This window comes from Apium graveolens, chromosome 7 (genome assembly GCF_009905375.1).
Source record: "Apium graveolens cultivar Ventura chromosome 7, ASM990537v1, whole genome shotgun sequence".
Classification (NCBI taxonomy): Eukaryota; Viridiplantae; Streptophyta; class Magnoliopsida; order Apiales; family Apiaceae; genus Apium; species Apium graveolens.
This window is the reverse complement of record NC_133653.1, coordinates 4,189,194-4,201,954: the sequence shown is the minus strand read 5'-3', so window position 1 is coordinate 4,201,954 and position 12,761 is coordinate 4,189,194.

Below are 12,761 nucleotides of genomic sequence, written 5' to 3'. Positions count from 1 at the left end.
ATCTAGAGAACTTGCCAGTTCACTTTCAATAGACAATAAAGCCAATCCATTAAGTCTATCTTGAGACATCGAAGAGCGGAGATAAGATTTGATGAGTTTCAATCTAGAAAATGTCCTTTCCGCAAACCTGATGTATCATCAACTATCACAAACTGTATAAAAAATTCTTCAACTTTTATTGGAGATACAGTAATATCAACGCACCGAATTACTAAAGACATTTGCTCCACACGACTTTTATCTGGCGTACAATCCAAAATGACAGAAAAGTATCTTACTTCTAGAATTTTTTTTATGATTGAATCCTTGATCTCATTTGCCAATGCCATTATTAAATCATTTTTAATTTTATGGCTCAAGTAATGTGTATGTAAAGTACCTTCCTTGACTAGTCGGACGTGCTCTTCCATTATTGGATCAAATTGTGCAAGCATCTCAATGAATTTATAGAACAATCCATTCTTGCGTTTACCAATTTTCTCTTCATCTCCTCGAAATGCTAAATTATTGCAAGCAAGAGTTTGTACCACATCAATAATCCTAACCAGGACCTTTTTCCAGCGCTCTATCTCTTTTTTAATCCGATCTTGTTCAATCTTATCAATTGTTTCATTTTTCTCCATCCGCACTTCTAACTCAATCCAAGCGCTCATATTTACTAGATGACCATTACTGCTTTCATGAGATCTTAACTTAGCAGCAAGATTGTGCCAATCATAAATTCCATCTTCTGCAAAATTTGTCTTTGCCACATCATGTTTAAATAACATACAACAAAAACAGAATACTTTGTTTGTTGAGAGTGAATAAACAAGCCACTTCCTATCTTGTTTGTCTCCATTAGGTAGAATCCGAGTGTAATGCACCGAAGAAAAATGTCTATTTCTTGAATGTTTTGGAAGATGTTCTAAAATTATTCTAATAGGTCCTTTTCTTACCAATGAATCTCGTAGCTACTGATCAATTTTCTTCCACGTACCAGGATCATAATTGATACTAATATCTGAAATTTCTTTCTCAGTCTCTTCTATATTATTCTCGACAAGCCCATCTTTTAAATTTTGAGTTTCTGGCTCCTCAGTTTCAGTCTCCTGCTCAAATTCAATATATGTAGCTTCATTCTCAGATTCTTTTCTAATATCTGTATTCTCAATAGGAACCCCAATATCACCACTATTAGTTGTTTTTTCCCAAAAAAACTTGTCAAGAGAAACTGCAGTTAGTTATAGTACTTGCTTTTGTACATAACCTGAGAAGATTTGAGATCATGAGGAACACTTGCACTTGACATGATGCTTAGGACTTGTGCTGTTTAGGTGACATTATACTTCTGATCTTATACTGCTCCAAACTGCAAAATGATTCTGATTATTAATTCTATTTTGCTTGATTAGTTTTAGCAACCTCACAACCGTCAACTCAACCCTTCCTAGCAGTTTTCTTCCTGATATCATCAATGCATAACTTCCATTATAGTTTTAGCAACCACACAAGCAACTCTTTCCTTTCCTTGTAACAAATGCCGCGGTAGCAACATGTCATTTCTTGATGATCAAAACGAAAATTTCTTTAACACAACGAAGCATGGACATACAATTAGAACATATAATTAGAAGAATGAGAACAATGATAAGATAGAGAACAGGAAAGCAACAACGTTGTAATTGTCCAACAAGTTCACATGATCCAACATTTCTCGGTCACAACTCAAGTTTGCATACAAAGCTAATTTTTTACATAAATTAAAATCCAACAGTTCAACTACATTTTCACTGCAGACAATACAGAAGTAAAATGACAACGAAACATAACACCAAAAGTTAACAGCACTCTGGTTGTTTCTCGCTTCATCACTTCTGCCTGCACCACACTCATCTAGCAGCAGAGTTAAATATGCCACAGCGATTCCAAATCCCTGCACAAGTATACGGTCCTTTGAATGAGAATCAAATTTAAGCACACAAACACCACACAGAGAAATACTGATTTAGAGATAGAACACAGCAAATGACAAGCCATTTCATTGAACATTACAATAGCTCCTGTCATTAATAGAAGATTTACTTGTAACAATACAATAAACTTTTCAAATGCATGTTTTCACCCAGCAAGGGACTAAAGATATTTGAATTAATAAATCAGTCTACTCCATAACAAATTGAAAGAACGCATCCACAACAGTGAAACAAGATGACTTTGAGGCTGAAGGGACTAAGGATATTTGAATTGATCAATTAGCCTACTCCATTATAAATTGCAAGCAGTATGTTGTTCATCTACTTTTTGAAATCAACACACCAACATAAGCTATGCCTATGTCACGTTAATCACGTTACAGCTGCATTAACTTATCGAACCTAACACAGTCCAGAACTTTAACAGTGAGATCAGCACATACATGATTTGATTAACGACCAAGAATGAAATACAAATTGAGTAGGTTATTACACAAAAACTAAAGAATGAGTTAAATATCAAATAGGTCATTTACTGCATCCAAATATTCAAGTGAGTCACTGATTACAAAACTGACTCAAATGAGTCACTCATTTAAAAATTTATATAAAAATTATCACTCTATCGTTAGTCGAAATTCTTAAAAATATTATATATTGAGTTTCGCACATTTTTTATGAATGATATTACATCCAAATCCAAATGAAAGATTCTGAGTTCTAGTATTTTAGATAATATTTTTAAATTTTTAATAATTTATCTATTATTTATTTTTATTTAAATAAAATAAAACAATCAAAAAATTAAAAATAAATAGTTGATAAAATTTTAAAAATCTAACAATATTATCTAAAATAGTAGAACTCAACCTTTCATTTGGATGTAATATCATTCATAAAAAATGTGCGAAACTCAATATATAATACTTTTAAAAATTTCGACTAACGATAGAGTTGATATTTTTGATACAAATTTTTAAATAAGTGACTCATTTGAGTCAGTTTTGTAATCAGTGACTCACTTGATACATTTGAACGCAGTAAGTGACCTACTTGATATTTAACCCCTAGGAGAATGGATTCTGCAGAAAGCATGTAAATATGATAAGCAAGCACACACGATTACACAGACCTCAATCTAGATAAAACACTACCAGGACACAGATGACTGTGAATTTTAATCAACAAAGAGTACAAGGCAACTGCATACAATGCCGCACTACTAGAAGTTGTTTGTCTTGGACGAAGTTATAAGTTGAACGGTTTTGACACATGTATAATTACATTGCCCGGAAACTTCAACAAAACCACATTAATACTGACATTTGGATTGTTCATTTCTCATGCTTTGTTAAACACTGAGCACCTGCAATTTTGGATTGACATAGCAATGCTGGCTATAACCTCATGTTCTCATTATCAGGGGTTCTGTTTGGAAATTTTAACAGACACATATTTTCTTTATTTTTAAGAGTAATGCTACGTAACCCAAAATTGGTACCAAAATAGTTACAAAGTGACGTGGCATGATACGTGTTTAAATATAATTCGTGGGTACATATAAATGCACGCGGGGTCCCATATTATTACTAGAAAAGTTACCATTTATAAAGTATTTGAGAACAATTTTTGTAATAATATTTGGGGCCTCTAGCATTTTCCTATTTTTAATGTGGCTAAATAAAGATAGCAGCATAACCTTCCAATACTGATGCTACACGAGTGTGTGCAATCAGCATGCAGACCTAGCATAATAGGTATAGTTAATTATATTTCACTTCACACACTCTATTAATTTTCATAAATATACAGATATAATATAAAGTATAGGTACACTAACAGATTAACTACAATTTCCAGCATCCATTATCTAATAGCTTGATTTTGAAAGATGCAAACAGGAAATATGGAGCAACAGCATAGTCAAATAAGTGTTAGATATTAGGCAAAACACAGCAAGACAAAGTGCTGGATATCAAGAAGTTTTAACATGTATATGATGTTAACATGTCAATTGTACCAAGTACCAGATAACAGTTGTATATAGACTGCACACGCGAAAGTCCGACAAAATTAAAATACAGACATTGAACTAGGAAAACGAGGAACTTGTAAAAACAGTAGAATGACAATCCACATGGAAACATTATCAGGACTAATGTTACTAATAATTTGTACCATAATCCGCCGAAATTAAAATTTAGCATATCATAACTTGCAGAGTATGCAAGGGTAACAATATGTGCTGCCTATAGAATAGACTAGTTTAACTTTCCTATATAAATCTTTTCAAGATAAACTTTTGTTGACTTTATTGCAGGCAAACCTAGAATATTGTCAATTATATTTTTCTTCACTTAGTGATCATGACAAGAACATAAAATTACAGGTACAGTGTTCTTTCCTCTCCGGTAGGGTGCGGCACCATCCTACCTGATTGCACACTCAATACGTTCGGGTGCGGGGGTGCGCCGCGGTGCGGCTTCATATGCGCCACTGTGGCTTCTTATGGTTGTGTTGTGAACTCGTGTTTATGTCTACTCGGTGTTGTGTTTATCTGCTGACTGTGTCACTTAAAAAAAAAGGTTAATTGCTAGTTTCTATAATTGACTCTTATCAATGAGATAAAGTTGTGTAAATAATACGTATAAACGTAATCAAATTTGAAAAATGAAAATTTAGTATTACCAGCTTAAAACCCGTCACGGATTGTACAATATTTTTTAATATTATATAATTATTTTATAATTTTTTTCATTCAATTCTTAATTTTATTTATTTAAAATTTTAAATGACATGACTTCATAATAATTATAGTAGTAAACGTATATGTTCATAACTTTTTAGAACATTTAAACATATTTAAAATGATAGTATTGGTAAGAGGGGAAATATTATAACGAAATCATTATTTTAACGTGGGGAAAAATATAATGTCTCCAATATGTTGGGACCTTAAAAAATATTATATTAGCATGGTGATTACTTAATTGATTAACTATAATTTCATAAAAGATATTTGAAAAAGACAATATTACTGATTAACGATATAGTTTTATTGATAATTTTATGTATATTTTAAAAAAAATAATATTTATGTTTTAATTAAAATTTGATTTTGAAGTTCACATCAATAGAATACGAATTATAATTAGTCTAATATTAATTTGATTTATCTCGGATCAGTGGTTTACATTATTTTATTTTAGCTCGATACCCAATACACCGACCAAATCAAACTAATTATTTTAGTTTATTTTTTTTTAAAGTCTGGCCTCAATAAGATTATTTTGTTTTAGACTGAATAATTAGTATATATGATTTTATTTTTGTTGGTCGAATTGTATTTTTATTTTAGTTTTGTGTTAGTCTAAATCAATTGTATAATGTATTTTTTTATTCTGGATAAATAAAATATATTATATTGTTTATCCAAGTTCTTTAATATAATTTTTTAGGAGGATTGATAGTATTATTATTTTATCTTAACTCGATTCACATGCTATATCAACTAAATTTTAATAATTATATTTAGTTTTCTTAAACTTAAGTTAGCCCGAAGTAACAAATTAGAACAATATAAAAATTGATATGAATTAAAATATAAATGTAGAAAAAGTTGAATTTAATATAAAATTATAAGGATATAGTGTTCGATATAAAATAAAACTGAAATTGGTAAATCAATAGAGGAGTTGATTTCAATATCAATTAGAATTAGAATTGATCGACCCAATAATTAGAATTAGAATAATTAAGTAAGGGTAATTAAATAATTTCAGCAAGTACCGACCGACCGACTATTTTTATTTTAGTTTTGTGTTAGTATGAATCAATTGTATAATGTATTTTTTTATCCTGGATAAAAAACATATATTTTTTTGTTTATCCAAGTTCATCGGTATAATCTTTTTAGGAGGATTGATAGTATTGTTATTTTATTTTAACCCGAGTCACATGATATATCAACTAAATCTTAATAATTATATTTAGTTTTTTTAAATTTAATTTAGCCTGAAGTAACAAATTAGAATAATATAGAACTCGATATAAATTAAAATATAAACTGATAGAAGAAGTTGAATTTAATATAAATTATAACTGTTGTGGAATAAAAACCTGATTACTTTTATATTTAATGCTAGGGTTGGTGAGCTTCGAGCTTTAATGGTTGTTCTTGCGTTCAGGACTATCGGTCCTTGCAAGATGCATACGTATCTCTGTGTTGTAGAGAATCAAGCCAAAAACGTAGTTTTAGATTGAGGGGTAGAGCCCATTATATAAAGGTGAGTCTAGGGTTAGACTTCTGTTGGGAGACTTGGTGGACAGGTCTCCAACTCAGATGGTGATTAGGAGTCCTCTTGGGGAAGGAGATCCAGAACCTTCTATGTAGGACTTTGAGTCCGTTTGGGACACATGTCTCTGCTCTTCTAGCCGTATTGAGTCTAGTCCGTGAACAGCTCGTGTTCGTGGACTTGGACGACCTCCGCTAGTGGGCTTTGGTTGTTTGGGCCGTCATAGGCCTGTTACGAAGCTTTGGACCAGACAGGCCTGCTATGAAGTTTGGACCAGACAGGTGTGTATTGGACTTTTCGGACAAGAAGCCTAAGTGCAATTAATGCGACATGTAATGTGTCTTTAGGATGTATTTTTTATCCATATCATTTGCCCCCCAACTTCCGTGAATACTGCTCGAGTTTTCGTGGAAGTTATAATGGTCTAATCGCGACTCGGGGTACTTTTGGCCCTTTTCGGGTATCGACCTTTCACGGGTATCGGCCCTTCACGGGTATCGGCCCTTCATGGGTATCGCCGCGTTATCGTAAAGTATGGAGCGACCTATACGTTTACAACGACTTATTAGTGTGAGTATACACACTTAAGGCCCCCGCACAGGCTATTTGGATGGTGTTGAACACTAAACGGTCCTAATCGGGACTATAAAGCTAGCGTTTATCACCCCTTAACCTTAATCAAGGTTAATTCTAGGGTGAAAGCTACTAATTGGACCTAACCGGGGCTAATCGACCCTAATCGGGGCTAATTTCCACGTACAAGTCGCTAATTATGCTTAAAAGAGCCTAATTTTAGGCTATATTGCACTAATTGGCCTTAATCGAGGCTATTCGACCCTAATCGGGGCTAATTTCCATGTACAAGTCGCTAATTAGGCTTAAAAGAGCCTAATTTTAGGCTTTAATGCACTAATTGGCCTTAACCGAGGCTATTCGGCCCTAATCGGGGCTAATCAACCCTAATCAGTTTATCCCTAATTTTGGTAATTACGCTTAATATACACTAATCAGCCCTAACCTGGGCTTAATTTCACTAATCGTCCCAAATCTGGGCTTAATCTCAAAATCCTGAAATTTTAAAAAATCTTAAAATTTTTCTGATTTTTTCTTCTTTTTTTTCCGAAATTTTTCAAAAATTTTCGAAAGGGGGGCTCGGGGCCAAGCAGAATCTCCTGGGGCAGGAAGCTCTGCTTGGCCTCAAGCCCCCATTTGTGGGCTGCTCGGCCGGTTTGGAGGAGGATCTCCTGGTTGGCCACCTCCTGGTCGGCTTGGAGGTGGTTGGCCAGGGGTTCCTGCCCCCCATTTTTTTTATCTTCTCACCAAGAGTACTAGGTTTCTACTCACCTTAATATGCTCTTGTGGTCCTTGATAGTCCATGGAATTAATTTCAAAGTTGCCTTTGAGTTCCTCAGGGTTCTGCTATGGTTGTTTCAGCGAACATTCTGTACTCATCCTGATGGATGTTCTGTATTCGTTCTTGCTGATCACTCCATGTTTTACTAAACTTTTCCTTTGTAGGAAGTCTTTTACTCCACTAAATTTCTAAACTTCTCTTATAGGATGTTACACACTCCAACCAACTCGTTCTCGTAGACGTTCCAGTCTTTACGAAACTTGGTTCCGCAGGGAGCTATCCTTTACTAAAAATCTCCAAATGACAACTCAGGGAGGCCTTTGAAGAAGCTTTTGAAGGTCTCAAGGCTCTCCTACAAGAGCTTTTAGTGAGTAAAAAGACCTTAATTTGTTGGCTGGTAGGCCAAGGCCTCTACGGAGGTGAGTTGTGGCCGTCAAGGCTCTGATACAGAGGCTCCTGGTAGGCCAAAATGCCTCAACATATTGGCTGGTCGGCCGGGGCTTCTCCGCACATAAGTTGTGGCCGTCACTGCTCTGATACAGAGGCTTCTGGTAGGCCAAAAGGCCTCAACATGTTGCCTGGTTAGCCGGGGCTTCCCCGCACGTAAGTTGTGGCCGTCACGGCTTTGATTCAGAGGCTTCTAGTAGGCCAAAAGGCCTCCATATGTTGCCTGGTCGGCCGGGGCTTCCCCGCACGTAAGTTGTGGCCGTCACGACTCTGATTCAGAGGCTTCTGGTACGCCAAAAGGCCTCCATATGTTGCCTGGTCAGCCGGGGCTTCCCCACACATAAGTTGTGGCCGTCACGGCTATGATTCAGAGGCTTCTGGTAGGCCAAAAGGCCTCCATATGTTTCCTGGTCGGTCGGGGCTTCCCCGCACGTAAGTTGTGACTTTCGCGGCTCTGATTCAGAGGCTTCTGGTAGGCCAAAAGGCCTCCATTTGTTTCCTGGTCGGCCGAGGCTTCCCCGCACGTAAGTTGTGGCCGTCACGACTCTAATTCAGAGGATCCTGGTAGGCCAAAAGGCCTTCACATGTTGCCTGGTCGGTCGGGGCTTCCCCGCATGTAAGTTGTGGCCGTCGCGACTCTGATACGAAGGCTCCTGGTAGGCCAAAAGGCCTCCATTTGTTGCCTGGTCGGACGGAGCTTCCCCGCAAGTAAGTTGTGGCCGTCATGGCTTTGGTATGGATGTTTGGGAGTGATCCTAATCTTTACCAGTTTTGCTAATCATGGTGATTAACATAATCATCCGTTAATTAAGGCTAATAACTTGTATTTAGTTTTAGCCAGGATTTTTTCGGAAGACTGATACGATAAGCGGTGTCCTGCACCGCTTTTCCCATCTATTATGTCGTCTTTTATTACCTTTTGATCATTTTTTCTCACCATTTCCGGTGTTCTTTTAACGAGGTACCTGCTAGCGCGAACCAGGCTGACTTGCGACCTGATGTAGCAGGTGACCTTTTTCCTATAAAAAAAGATGAGAAGTGCTCATTTTCATTCACACCTTCATTTCTCAACTTCCTAAATTATCAAATTCTCTCAAGCTCTTAACTCTCTTCAAGTTCTCCAAGAATGTCAGGTGGACAAGGCCCTGTCAAGTCCTTTTTCTCCGAGAAGGAATCTATGCATAAGAGGGCTACTCTGCGTTCACTCCAAGGTATAGCTCTTGTTTCCCCCTTCTTAATTAATCATTGTTCGAACAGTTTGAAGAGCATGTTGGATGAGAGGGCGGACGAGTACCCTAGTACCGTCCATTTTGATGCATTTCAGCACCAAAGTATACTTCGTAAGAAGGACGTCGAGGTGATTAAGTCGACTTACTCATGGCCCGACTGCTTGAGGGTTCATAGAGCTAAGCCAAGTGAAAGGGCTTGTAATCTTTGCCATCAAAGGATGTTTGTGTTCAAAGCGGCCCTTAATTCTGGGCTGAGGTTCCCTCTGCACCCCTTCATTCCGAGGCTTCTTACCGAACTCAAGATCCACCCATGCCAGCTCTACCCTAACGGGTGGTCTTTCATCATTCTTTTCATAGTGAGATGTCACGACTTAGGCATCCCCCTCAGCGTGATAATGTTTCGTAGCATCTTCATGATGAAGGCTTCCCTTATGACTCGTCCTGGTTGGGTAGTGATTCAACACCGAGCCTATGTTCCTCAAATGGTGAACATCAGTTCCCTCAATGACTCAAACTACAATTGAAACAAGAAGTTTATGGTCATTGAGTGGAAGGACGGAGACTGGGGGGTTTACTTCAGATGCAATTTTAGTTGCCCACTTGACAGTTCCCACTTCATTCTCAACCTTTCCGATACCGAGCTTCGTGCCCGAGACCTCCTGATTGACGACGACGAAAAGACCCCTTACTGGGAGTTCATGACAGAAGTCAAGCTTGTCGAGGCTGGCCTTAGCTGCCTCTCTTTAGAGGGTATTTATCCTTGGTTTCCCTTACTTTATGCAAGTTTATCCTTACATCTGTTTCTTTTCTTATTATTTCAGCTGCTAAAGCTCTTGACGCCAAAGATAAGCCGAGCGATGCTGTTACTGGCAGGATGGCCAGGGATGCCGTTAAGAAGGCTAAACTTGTTCCTAAAGTCCCTGCCTTCCTTGAGGCTTCAGGATCTGGCCTTAAGAGGACTAAGGACTTTGACGGGAGTTCCCGGAGCCCCTACGAGCCCGGATGAGGTATTTCTTCCAACGACTCTGTTCTCGGCAACCCATTTCTTGCCCTCGAGTGGTCGAAGAACTGCATCATTCCTCCCGACCTATTGTTCGTCTCTTCTGTTGAGAAATTCCTTGAGGCCGAGATGTTGGGAGCTCAAGCCCTCTATCAGGTATTTTTCTCCTTGTGTAAATTTTCGTTTAAGTTCTCCTTTTTTCTTAGAACTTGGAGAATATTGTATGGATCATTCCTTGGGGGCTCGGCCCTTCTTAGTTAAACTCATATTTTCTTTGTCAGGCCAATGCCTATTTCGTAGCGTCCTCTACTCAAGCTGTGAAAATGAGATGTAACTACAATGCATTATAAGCTTCCACGAAGCAGATGATTATTTTCTCGGGGGAGTGGGAGTCTAGGGCTCACGAGGTGGAGGACAAGCTGGCCATCATGGAGAAGAGGTATGCTAGCTCGAAAGAAAAGAGGAAAAAGGAATGGAAGGACCTTGAGGCTGCGTATCACAGATCCACTATGTTCACCACGATGATGGATGAGCATGCTGACGAGATGCGCCCTGTCAACCTGGCAATAGGTTGGAATAGGGGGATCCAAAATGCTCAAGGCGTATGGCCGGATGTGGTTGATACAAGCCTTCTATCTTGACCTTGGGAGCTGCCTGTTATCGACCTATCTGGGCAAGCTTCCGAATCTGTGCCCTCGATTCCTCGGATGAGGCCTCAGTCGAGCTCAAGTCACTCAGGTTCCGGCTCCGGTTCTAAAGGCAAAGCCCCCTCGGGTAGCTCCAAGTCCAGGGCAGCCCTTCGAGGGAAGATGAGGGAGCCAATTCCAGGGAGCAGCGGTTCTTCTTCCAAGGAAGGGTCAGACGGAGAGAGGGAGGATTCCTCTGACGAGTGAAGGAAGCGGCCTTGCATGGCTTTGAGTGCCATATGTGGCTTTTGATTTTTAGACCTTGTTAATTTGAACTTTTATCGGTTTGTAACCTATCGGTCGTTCAGGACTTCGACTTATGATCCTTCAGGATCTTATTTATGCAATTTGTTTGATCTCATTTCATACTTTTCTTTTATTTTCGGTATTTGGTCCTTCGGGACTTGCATTCTTTAGATGCTCATACTTAAATAAACTGGTAGACAAGATGATAGAAATAAACTTGCATTAATAGATAATATCTCTAAGAAACGGGTTCAATCCTTATATAAGATGGTTTCATCGACCTTATTTAAAAGCTTAATACTAAGTACTAGGAACATGTAGTGAATGTCCTAAACATAATAAGCCTTTAGGTTCGAAGCATGCCAAGTACGAAACACTTCATCACCATTCAGGGTCTCTAACTTGTAGGATCCTCGTCCCAGTGTCTTCCTGATCTTATAAGGTCCTTCCCAGTTAGGGGCTAGCTTTCCTCTCTCCCCTATGCCTGATGCCTCAGTCTTCCTCAGAACCAAATCTCCCTATTGAAAGAACCTTTCTTTAACCCATCTATTGTAATAGAGGGAAGCTCTTCATTGATGCTCTGCATTGTGGCGTTGACCTCATCCCTGACCTCGTCAATGAGATCGAGGGCGAGTCTCATGCCTTCTTCATTTGTCTCTGGGCTCGTAAGCTTCGATCCTAGGGGATCCATGAGTGATTTCAAGGGGCACTGCAACCTCAGCTCCGTAAGCCAGCATGAATGGGGTAGCTTCAGTTGTCACTTTACAGGTGGTACGATATGCCCATAGTATAGGCAACAACTCATCCACCCAAGTGTTTCTTGAGCGTTCCACCCTCTTCTTAAGTCCATCAAGGATGATTCTGTTAGCAACTTCCGCTTGCCCGTTTGCCTGAGGATGTGCAACCGAGGTGAAGCGAAGTTCTAGGCTGTTATCGTCACAGTACTCTCTGAACTCTGCATTATCAAATTGTTTCCCATTATCCGTGACAAGGATGCGTGGGATTCCATACCGGCATATCACATTCTCCCAGAAGAATTGGGCAATTTGCTTGGTGGTTATCTTGGCTAGTGTCTTAGCCTCGATCCAATTCGTAAAGTAGTCTATTTCTACCACAATGAACTTCCTCTGTCCCGATGCTACAGGAAATGGTCCAAGTATGTCCATTCCCCACTTTGCAAAAGGGATGGGTGTGCTGATCGATGTAAGCCTCTCTAGGGGTTGTCGTACTATTGGAGCGTGCCTCTGGCACCTGTCACATTTTTTCACATAAGCCTTTGCATCGGCTAGCATAGTTGGCCAGTAGAACCCCAACCGAGTTATCTTGTGAGAGAGGGCTCTGCCCCCAAGTGCCGTCCACAAATCCCTTCACGGGCTTCTTTAAGAGCCTCCTCTGTTTCAAGAGGTCTTAATCATTTTAAATATGAAATAACAAAGGACCTTTTGTAAAGAAGGCCTTCAATCAGTGAGTATCTCAATGCTCTAACTGACAACTTACGTGCCTCCTGGGCATCGTCGGGGAGCCACCCAGTTTCTAAGTGGGTTTTGAT